General features: G+C 47.6%; 1 protein-coding gene across 1 annotated transcript in view; it reads right to left on the minus strand.

Annotated features, from left to right (window-relative positions):
- Window positions 1-12,064, minus strand: part of Sergef (secretion regulating guanine nucleotide exchange factor) — a 210,201-nt gene that overhangs the window by 122,396 nt on the left and 75,741 nt on the right.

The raw sequence follows: 12,064 nt of genomic DNA on the forward strand, positions 1-12,064 counted from the left end.
GAGAACTTCATCTGACTGCCTCTGCTTCTGTCGGCTCCTGCCAGATGTCACGAGCACCCAATTTCACGGGGTGATCTCTGGTTGTTATTTTGCATGGAAGCCTTGTCCTAGAGACACTCGGCTTCGCTTGGTTCTTCTTCAACTAGGAATTCCACCTTAAAGGGGGCTTCCCCATTAGAATTCTGAAAGACACCTGGAACTCTGTGATTGGACAGTATGTTTGCCAACTCTCCCCTGCTTTAGTTCTTTACTTTGGTTTGATAAACACACTTATCCGAAACAAAAACATGCTATGGTATGTTATTCTCTGTATGCAGCAGGGCCTCTAGAACGATCTAGGCCAACCCTGGGTGATGATGGCATCTTCTACAAGGAGCTGGAGAAGGGATACACGCCACAAGAGCTCACTGAGTGACTGGTAACTGATGACCACGAGGGAGTGCCTGGTGGAAATGCTGCAGGATCCTCTGAAACTCAGCTGCTATCCAGACAACATTGTCAATGACTTAAGAGTCTCTAAATTTGAAATCTTTAGCTCAAATAGGCTTAAAAATACTAACTATGCACGGAAGTCTGACCATGAAGCGAGCATTAGTGACTCTGGAGCCTTCTGTCCTGAAACGCTGCCTGCTGGCCCTGAGCCGCTCCAAAATCAGCAAAGAGGTCACCTCAGAAACCACAGCCCTGCTGCCTACTGCCACCCCAGTCACAGGGCAGCCTTCCCCTGCCAGAACCTCAGGCTCAGCTGGGATCCAAGGGACGAGACCTCTTTCAGCAGGATCCTCTGCAGGCTACGACAGGATGGCTGTGACTGGGTGGCCGGCAGAGGTGGCAGAGGCCACAGCCCACCGAAGCCATCCCGTGAAAAAGAAGGGCAAGAGGGGGGAGGCCACACCAAAGAGCTGTGCGGCGCAGACCTTGCTTCCGGGTTGGTGGGCCTTTAGCTAAGAAAGCTTCACTCAGCCAATAAGGTGTGGAGACAGGCCGGGACTCTACATCCTTGGCTCATTAAGGTACTCTGTGGTGCTGGGCAGCAGCCTCTTGGACTCTCCCTGTCCCTACAGATGAGAGGTGGCCATTTGCTCGGTTACTATGAATCCCGACCTGAGTTCACTGTCTGCTTAGAACTGCTCACCTTGGGCCACATGACCCCCCATGTGAGGACACAGTTTAGCTGGCCCACGTCTCAGCAATGTGGGAAAGGGAGGCTGGGGCTTGCTGACTGTGCAAGTTCCAGCATGTAAGGAAGGGGTCTCTTCCTGAAGTGCCCTCGATGTCACAATTAGCAAATGACATAAAAACAAAAACAAAAACAAAAACCTAACAAGCCTGAAAGGCATGCTCCAGAAACCCCCTGTACACACTGAAGCCTCCCCTCCAGCTCACAGTTTCAGGATCACATGACTCTTGTAGGGCCTGAGTTCCCCACCAACTTTCCTGGAAACTATGAGTAGAAACCTCACAGAGACGGTGAGGCCCTTTGTAAGCATTAGCCACAGTTCTACTCAGACTCCCCCAATCAATCGTCAAGATTTCCCAACTCTATGTAGAATCTAAGAAACAAAGAGGAGACAGAACTGATCACGGTTGCTCTCCGTGAGTAAGACTTCTCTTACTGTGCAGCAGGGAGTGGGGAGACTACCGTGAGTGTCATTGGCAGGGGTCAGGGGCTGCCATTTACAGAAGGAGGGACACTTGTCCTTGGGAGGCACTGCTAAGAGCTGACTCTGGCGGAGCCCGACGGTCACTGTCTCTAGGATGCGGTCTGTGACATCCTGGGTTCGTCGGGCACCCCCGGCAACAGGCACACTACCTCATGCCACACACTTGCATCTGTCTCTCCCAGACTGTAAGCTCTGGGGGGAAAGGGTTACAAAGCCTGTCTAAACTGGGATGGCCTGCACACTGCACCCAGCAGTTCTTCATGAAATCCTCATAAAGCGACCAATGAGAAAAGCCGGGCAGCAAAGGAAAGCCCATGGCCATTTACTCAGTTTCCCTGACGGCTGTCAAGACTGCCCTTTGAACCGTTGTGAGCTGGGCAAGAAAGGAAGGAGAAGACCCCAGGGGACTGGAAGACTGCAACGTGGGAAAATTAGGGCTCACGGGCTTAGAATATTTCCTGGACCAAAGAACAGACTAACAAGCCGGCCCTGTAGCCCATCCAAGCCCTGTAATGTGTGCTACTCTTAGCAGAATTTTCAGGACAGGATTTACTTTTGAGAATCTGAACGGTGTTTGTTTTTGTTGTCTCATTGTATGAATTAACATTTGTTGAACTTCAATCTACAGAATTCTATGCCAGGAACTAGGACTTTTGCAAAGACAAAAGTTAGAGAGCCTCTCTGGGCCACCCACTTGGGGGAGTGTAAAATCACTTAAGTAAGGCGAGCTGACGGATGGAATAGTCTGTATTTTCTACCCACTTACATAAGCGCATCGTCCAAGTACACCAATAACCAGTACTGTCGTCTCGCATGCCCCTGGTGGTGGTGGGGGGACCTCCTTTGGGGCTCTTTCTACATTTGTTTTCAACTGTCAGATCCCCAGAGGGGGCAAAAATCAAACAACTGCCTCTATTTCAAGCCTCATGCTCACACAGCCACTCTGAAGACAATAGGACAGCTCCATTTCTGATCTCTTTGAAGCAGGAAGACACCCCATGGCGTAAAGGAAAGATGGAACACGTGTGTGGACATTCAAAATATAGCAAGGAAATCCAAAACAACGGACCAACAGGAGGAGCTGGGGGAAGCTATTTGGAACTGTGATGCATTCCAGGACAACTTAAGTTATTATGTAAGAAGCAAATGAGTTTTCCCCAGCACCCCGCTCATGTATTCATTCAGCAAACATCCATGGGAAACCCATTAAGTGTCGGCCACTGTGACAGGCAGGCAGCAGAACACTGGCCCGCTCCCACGTGGTCCTACCCTTGGTCTGTGTGGGTCTTTCATGCTCTGTTGTCTCAGGTCTGGTTTAAATGCTTCCCCCTCCATGGGGTCTCCCTCGACTGGCACCCTATCCTGGACTAAATCATGCTGGCCTGATGCACATCATCACCACTGTTCTCGCCCCCCCTCTGTTTACTGCACTTTATGGATTGATGTGGGTTATGTGTATGGGTCTATGAGTGCCATGGGATGCATGTGGAGGCCAGAGGACAAGAGGAGGAGAGAATCAGCTCACTCCTTCCACTGTGTGAGTCCTAGGGCTTGCAGACGGCTCGTCCGGCTTGAGAGCAAGCGCTTTTACCCCCTGAACCATCCCACCAGCTCCCTGCCTATCGTTTCTCTAACACTTCACATACTCACGATTCTTGTTCCCTATCGGAGAGGGAGAACCATGTGCGTGGGGACCGCCTCTCCCATGACTAGCAATGGCTAAAATACAAACCATTAATAAATACACTGGAAATAAATCAAAAGCTTGAAGCTTCTAGGGCGAAGTCTAAGCCCTAAGTACAGTGAAATACATACAGGATTAGAGTTCAGCAAAGCATAATCAGAGCCCACTTCCACCACTCATTAGCTCTGTCCCTCTATCAAATCCATCAGCACAGCAGGTAGTGCTCACAGAGATGGGGTGCAGATCGAATGACAAGGTGTAGATGAAGTGGCTGGCACAGAGTAGACCTTCAACGGATGGTACCCTCCGGCTTCTACCTGAACCCCAAACTCTACCACCATCAAGAAAGAACGGACAGCACCGAGGCAGGACTCGATCCTCCAGGAACTCGTGAAGACAGGAGGCAGGCATGAGTAACAACACACAGCACTTGGGGACGGCAGAACAGGGTCAACAGCCCAGATAAAGCTCTGACAACCTTTCATTTGTTTGACCAAAGAAGACTTGGCCCAGCCCTGTCCTAAAGACGAAAACAAATGGCTGCAGTCATTGGGGGGGGGGGGGTGTGGAGATGGCAGAGACAGGATCCACCCATTCCTCATGCCAGAAAATGACATTTGAAGAGCACAGACAACTCATACAAAGCTTGCTCTTAACTCTTCTGCCCATAAGTAACTCAGGCAGGGGCTAAAGATCACACATGTTTGAAGGAGGACCAGCCAAGGGAAAGCTACACTGTGCAAGGAGGCCAGATCCAGGCCGACCCAGAGGACAGGACTCTGCAGCCAGGCCACCTGCTAGGTGTGCAGTTCAGAAGCCAGAGCCTCCCTTATCTCAATGTCATTTCACCATTGAAAGGATTAAAGGAGGGTGATAGTGAAGGGCCCTTAAAGGGTGAAGCTCTATGGCAGATATGTGTCAGTCAGCCTCACCACAGTGATGGCTGTGGCTGTGGCACTGATAAAACAGTCTGGAGAAAGAGTTACGTAAACCATGTAAGTGTTTCCTCCCTCTATTCAGTCTCCTGGTTCAGCACGGTACCTGTTCCATCTGCACCTGCAGTTTACTAGATAACATCATCACCCATGCACCCAGAAGCAGCGACCATTTGTAACCTGCCTCGGTGGTTCAGGTATCTGTTTTAAGACTAGCTCGGGTACTACAACGACTAATCAATAATACTGCCAAGTAAAATTTACCAAGGAAACAATTCTCTCCTTTCCTAGCTTTCCACTGTAATAACAGGAATACTTTTAATGAGTTGCTGATCTGTGAGGAAGATCAGGCTACTACTAGAAGGGACCTGGGGGCAAAATATTAGGCTTACTTCACAAACAGTGTCATGCAGAATAATGTATTCCACTCATAACCCAGGGCCTTGTTCTTATGAAAGGCTTAGAAATTATGTACAATATGCCAGGCTCGCAATACAACACATACCCACTGAAACATGCACCCAACATCCAGTTCACATGCCCTACCTAATTTGGAGAGCTAGAGAAACTGAGTAATAAAATAAGATTATAATCCTTAAACGAAGCCTGACTTTAGAGGTCAAACAGGCCAAGCAGTGAGAGCAGTGGCATCCTGGAACTCAGTCCACACTGCAGGAAACTCTGTGTGCACCTGAACCAAAGAGCGGACTGTGCAGAACACTGCCCGGGAGCCTCACTGCAGAGGGCCACGGAACCCTGAGGCCGGGCTCTCAGCATGGGGCTCAGGCAAGCAGTACTAGCAGCACCTGGAACTTGGTAGCTAGTAGATTCTCAGGCTCCATCCCAGATCTACCAAAAGAGAAGAAACTCTGGGGTTTCAGCACGTGGCATTTTAACAAATCCTCAAGATTATCCCAATACATGCTGACATTCAAGAATCCCTGCCCTAGGACATCCAAACTGCTAATTGAACAGTAAAAACAGTAAAGAACTCAGCTGTCAACTAAATCTGTCAACAGCAACAACAATAACAACAACAACATTGGTGAGCTGGAGGGATGCTCAGTAGTTAAGAGCACTGGCTGCTCTTCCAGAGGACCCGGGGTCAATTCCCAGCACCCACATCATGGCTCACTAAATTAACATTGGGTAAGAAAAATAAGTTTTCAGACAGGATCTCATGTATCTCAAGTTGGCCTCAAACCCAAGGATGCACTTGAACTTCTGATCCTCTTGCTTCTACCCTTCAATTGTTAAGCTTGTAGGCATGTACCACCATGCTAGGTCATGCAGTTCTGCAGATGGAAGACATGGTTCATCCATGCCAGGCAAGCAACCTACGAACTGAGCTACACCCCCAGACCCTCCCCCAACACATAAAATGGATCTTGAATGCTGGTATTCTGGAAAAGCAAGTTTACTAAGGAGGGAAGAAAGACAGAAATACTGGTTCTGATGCAGCAGGGGGCGCTGTGCTCAGAAGCCCCTGAGGAGGGCAGCCTGGAGGGGCCTTCATTTCTAAATAAAAGTCTCTTCTGCCCTGAGGCTGAAAGCTCATCACTTCAGAAAGTGTTCCCTCACAAGAACCAGTTAGGACCTCTGTTCCTTTCAGTCTCCTTTCTCTTTCTTGGAGAAGGCACTCTAAATAGAAAAGGGGGGGGGGAGATAAAAGAGGAGCAATAAATGTCCAAGAGGTCCCTGTATTAGTTAATTATCTCATTACTGAGACCAAATACCTGATAAGGACAATATGAGGATAAGGGGGTTTTTTGGCTTGAAGGAATACAGTCCATCACGCTTGGAGGTATGCTGGGGGAGGGGGTGGACATGAGCAACTTCACATTGAGTCCCCAAGTCAGGAAGCCCAGAGATGAAGCAGAGATGAAGGATGGTGCTCAGCTCACCTTTTCCTTTTCTCCTTTTTATTCGGTCTAGAACCCCGGCCCACGGAACTGTGCCACCCACACTCAGGGTGGGCCTTCTCTCCTCCATTAACTCTCTCTGCAAATGCATGCATGAACATGCACACGCACGCACGCACGCACGCACGCACGCACGCACGCACATGCACGCATACACACAAGGGTGGGGTATTCTAGGTGATTCCAAATCCATTCCAGTTAACAATGGAGACTAACCACTGCAGTCACAAAATTAAAAAAATGGAGAGAGACATTTTAGGAAGATGAAATCACTGTGTGGGGACACACGGGAGATTGCTCAAGGTGGGATTTGCTTAGCCCTGAATAATAAATTAAAGAAGACCAGTTTAAGGAGAAAAGGGCTGGTGGAGAATTATCCAGGCATTTCTGACCTCTGCCAACGGAGAGAAAAAAGAACCTAACACAGCCTAGTTTCTGTCCAGAGCTACTGTGGGGGCCTTTCTGGGTTTCTTACTGCTCAGAGCGGGAATGGAGATAGATACAGAGGACTGAAGATGTGGGACACAGACAAGTAAGGTTGCTGATGGCACACAGGACAATGGGTTGTTACATGGATATTAATCAATGTGTGACCATGACATAGAGTACCATTAGGTTTTTAAAGATCCGAACAATCATGTAGCAAACAGTGCTCGTAAGAGATGGGTGTCCTGGGACCACCCTGAGGATGCTGGACTGTACAGAGTAAAATGAGGCAGGCACTAGCTTGCATTCTCCTTCTCTGTCTCCTGATTCTATGCTACGTGACCAGCCTGCTTCAAGCCCCTGCTGCTCTCACCCACACCCTACACTGCCCGCCATGATGGACGTGAGGGAGGGTACCCCTGAACTGCCAGCGGAAGTAAGTGTTCTCCCGTAAGTTGCTCTTGCCAGGGTGTTTTATCACAGCAACAGGAAACGAAACCAAGGCACTGAGTTTAACTATTACATCTTCACTGCAATTATTTGATTTTGAAATGCCTACTTTTCTAGAACAAAAGTCAATGGCAAGGTCTAATTTTAGGAGTGAAATGCAGTTTTCTTTCAGCACACTAGACAATGATAAATACCGAAAAAATACAATAGTGCAAAGATAGGGTCCGTGCACTGGAGAAGCAGGTTTCCTGTAGATTTGAACCGAAGTTCCTCAGGCCACAAGAAAGCACACACGGTCAACAGGACCCATATTTAGTCTAGCTCAGGGCTAGAGAGATGCTGAGTAGTCAAGAGCATTGGCTGCTCTTCAGGACCCAGGTTCAATTACTAGCACCCATGTGGTGGCTCACAATCATCTGTAACTCTAGTCCTAGGAGCATCTATGCCCCCTTCTGGCCTACTTGGGCACTGCACACAGGTAATGCAGACAGAACATTCATACACAACATAAAAAAAATAATGAGCTGATTTGAAGTACACAGGATGGCATGTATACAGTACACACAAACACTACATATTACATATGGGACTTGAGACTACATTTGACACAGGAGTCTTAAGCCTCCTCAAATTTTGATGTCTCCAGAGAGTCCTGAAACCAATGCCCTGGGAATACAAAGGGCAACTGTGCTTTTTAACATCAAGCAAAGAAAAGCTATGCTGTTTTGAGAATCCCAGCTTGCAAGCTGGGCAGGCAGGGGCCTGGGGTAGTTCTCACTGCTGGATCCTTAGATTCTAAATTCACCCTGTCTTTGAAAAGGTGAGTTTAAGTAATTCCAGATGTTGTAAGAGCTCTCCTAAATCCAGACAGGACCAATCAGCTGCAGTGATCAGTTATAGCCATCAACAAGGTAGTTCTACTCTTCCTGTAAGAGTGACTTCAAGAAACTTCTGCTAGAAATAGGACCACTAGGCTTAAACTTCTAAATGCACCACCAAATGCTCCATGGACTGACAAGACACAGCAGTTTTCAGAGCAGACCGAAGGATAACAAGCACAATGGTGTTCTTCTAAGTACTGAGATCCTTGAAGAAAAGGGTCCTGCAGCTGTCATCCAGGAAGGCTCGTAAATCCAACGAGAAAAGGACAATTTCATCTCAATGTTTCCTGAGCTGCTGTATTAATAAAAGATAATGTAATACACAGTAAATATGTGTTTGACAAAACAAAAGCTTTCCCTCTCTCTTGATTATCATTGGATATTCGAATTCAAACAAGCTAAACCATCCCTCAAACAGTTCAGATCACAGAGCCGGGTAAATATTAGCTTAGCCTGCCTCCCAGCTGCTAACCTAGAGTTCCATGTGGCTCCACATTCAGGAGACAAGAAACCGCACTGTCATTTACCTTGAATTCGAACTCACTGACCTACTGAACCCCCATGTCTGACAACCCTCCCCTGGTAAGGCCCATTGCTTCATGCAGGTATCAGCTCCCTAGTCACCTCAACAAAGGTCCACTTCAGTGGACGGACAGCGATGAGCCTCAACACAGGGACCTTCCTCCCTGGTGACTCCAGAGCAAGCAGGTCTTCAGGTCATATGATATCTGTACTCACGGAAGAAGAACCACAGACAACAGCACACTGGTTGGGGCTAGCCAGAGGGATTGGTGGTAAACCCCCACGCCTGGTCATCTGAGGTTAGCGTACCACCTACCCAGTGGAAGGAGACAGCCAATGACCCAGCGCTGTGTCTGACCTCCAAACGCCTGAGTGCCACGGTACCGCCCCGTCCCGTGCACTCACCCCACACGTACACAGAGTGGTTAAAAATGTAACTACAAGAATGGTTTAAGTAGACTAGGTAACCTTGACCAAATGGATTGCTAATGAAATTACACAAGAAAACAATTAGCCTGATTTTTCTTTTGTATAATAGTCAAGCAAAGGCGTCTACAGACAGACAAACTCACCTCCATCCTGCCACACCGCATCTTTTCCGATAGGATTTCCTTCCAATTCCTATGTGACATCCAGGAACAGCGGCAAAGGCCTTTAACCCCAGCACTCAGGAGGGGGAGGCAGGTGGATCTCTGTGAGTTCAAGACTATCCTGATCTACACAGCAAACTCCAGGCTAACCAGTGATACACAGTGAGACCCTGGTCTCAAACAACCAAAAACCAAATTCTATGTGACTACAAACTGCTGTGGGATGGTCTGTATGTCAAATTGCTCTGATTGGTCAATAAATAAAACACTGATTGGCCAGTGGCCAGGCAGGAAGTAGGTGGGACAAGGAGAGAGGAGAATTCTGGGAAGCAGAAGGCTGAGGCAGAGAGACACTGCAGCCGCCGCCATGACCAGCAGCATGTGAAGATGCCGGTAAGCCACCAGCCACGTGGCAAGGTATAGATTTATGGAAATGGATTAATTTAAGCTAAAAGAACAGTTAGCAAGAAGCCTGCCACGGCCGTACAGTTTATAAGTGATGTAAGTGTCTAAGTGATTATTTTATAAGTGGATTGTGGGACTGCGGGTCTTGGGGAACCTGGAGAGAAGCCCTCCAGCAACAACAAACAGAATTCTACTCAGTGACAATGCACTACATTTTTTAATCTGTCTGTCAGTCAGTCAGTCAATCTGTCTGTCTACTATGCTGGGGATTAAACTCTGGGCCTTGTATGTGCTGAGCACAAGCTCCAGCCTTCCCATTTAATCTAGGAAAACGTCTGTGGAACTAAGTGCCATGAGCCCCTGCTCTATGAACCAGGCAGCCGGTGGCCAGGGCTCGTGTCATACTCCTTATTTCTCTGCCCTACTCTTTTTAAAAATATAATTATTTTTATTTTGATGTGTACAGGTGTTTTGTACACATGTATGTCTATGTGTTATATGCATGCCTGGTGCCCTCAGAGGCCAAAAAAGGGGCACTGGACCCCCTAGAACTGGAGTCTAGCCCTGATACCCCTATTCTCAATTCAATCAGAGCAGTTATACTTCAGATTTTGAGGTTCTGTACAAATTTTTATTTGAAAATTTTAAAAAGGTTCTACTTCTGCCACATACTTAAAAACTAAGGATAAATAGACTTATGAAATGTTGGAACCAGAAAGAATCTTTAGTCAGTGCTGAGGAGACCAGAAGAGGAGAAAGACTTGCCCAAGCTTCCACAGGCAATAAAATAGGACTAGGTTTCAGTCCTGCATCCCCACTGTTCCTAGTTCAGAGGCCATTCATTTGCCAACTATCACCAAATGCTATTCTGTGCCAGGCACTGACAGAGAAGATGTTTGAGACGTCCTAGGAGCTGGAGGGGTGGCTCAGTGGTTAAGGTCACTGGCTGCTCTTGCGGAAGACCCAGGCTCAGATCCCAGCACCGAGATGGCAGTTCACAACCATCTGCAACTCAAGCTCCAGGGGGATCCAAAGCCCTCTTCTGGCCTCTCAGGGCACCACACACAAATGTGGTGCACATATAGACATACAGGTACCCCACACACACACAAAAAAAAAAGTTAAAAATAAATAAATCTTTAAGTAATCCAGGCTTCACGGTGCTTGCAGGTCGGAGGAACATAAACAGTAAACACAGCAAGAGCTTGAACAGTATACTAGAAGATGAGGAAGCAAGGGAGTAGACACCAGGGTATGGAGCTCAAGGGTGTGAGGGGTGAAGTTCCACAAAGTCCACTGGACACATGTATGTGCTGCATTTCCCATGATCCAGGCTCACTAATCAGAAGCCAAAACCATCTAGCCAAGTGTCTGTAATTTTCCCAGGACTCTGTTTGCTTTTAATGCCATGAAAAGCAAATTAGAATAATACAACAAGAAGGATATTAAAACTATTAGGTAAAACTATGAAGCAGAACTGGAGAAACACATGAGCAATAATGTGGCACAGAGACAGGAGCATGGAGATCCACCTGCCAGGCTTATTCTGCTGGCTGACACGGGCAGCATTAGGTTCTCTGAGCCTCTGTCTCTGAACCTGTAGAATAAGGAGCCAAGGCTGGAGGTTTCATGTGTCGTTTGACTATGAAAGCCCTTGGCTATTGCCAAAGCCCTGCGAGTAGTCATGTCCACATATTATTTGACTCCGGGGTAAGAATGAAAAGGGTTTGTGGCACCACTGGGCTCCTGGTGTTTGCAATGCTCTAACAATGCCCTGTCCCCATCTGAGAGCAGGTGATGGACTGACATTCTTCTCATGTCCTAATAAGGAAGACTAGGCCCTCAGTCAGAGCGAGGCCAGTCGAGTTCCTTGCTCTGTATGGTCTACTCTATCCAGGCTCTGGTCAAGGAAACAAGCAAGAGCCTCACCAAGGGACCAGCAGAAGTAGGGATGCTATTCACGAGATGAGGACAGCCAAGGCATGTGAGGTGCCTTTAAAATCCATGCCCTAGTTCAAGGGCATGGGGCTGTCCACGTGAGATGCTTAGCATGCTCAGGCACCCGCAGCTGTACCAGCAATGAGCAGAGGAATCAAGAACCAGAACACCAACTCTGAAAGGTTTTGCTGTACTCAACATATTGCCAAGGGCCTTTAAAAAGTCTGTATGCTTGGCCAGTGTGCTAGAACAGGTCTACAATTCCAGCAATAAGGAAGATTAGTAGTTCAGGATCATTCTCAGCTACACACAGAGTTAAAGATCAGCCTAAGCTACATGAGACCCTATCTGGAGGAGGAAAAAAAAAAAAAAGAATTCCTACAATATTTTATTTCTAGAAATTATTCCTTATAAAATAATTACTAGGGGCTGGAGGGATGGTTCAGTGGTTAAGAGCATTGGCTGCTCATCCAGAGGACCCAAGGGGCAGATAAATCTGTAACTCTAATCCCCAGGGATCTGATGCCCTCTCTGACCTCTAAGAGCACTGCATACCCACAGTGTACAGACATACATATAAGCAAATCACCCCCACACATAAAAAGTACAGGGAGGGCTGGAGAGACGGCTTAATGGTTAAGAGCACT

The sequence above is a fragment of the Peromyscus maniculatus genome, chromosome 1 (assembly GCF_049852395.1).
Source record: "Peromyscus maniculatus bairdii isolate BWxNUB_F1_BW_parent chromosome 1, HU_Pman_BW_mat_3.1, whole genome shotgun sequence".
Lineage (NCBI taxonomy): Eukaryota > Metazoa > Chordata > Mammalia > Rodentia > Cricetidae > Peromyscus > Peromyscus maniculatus.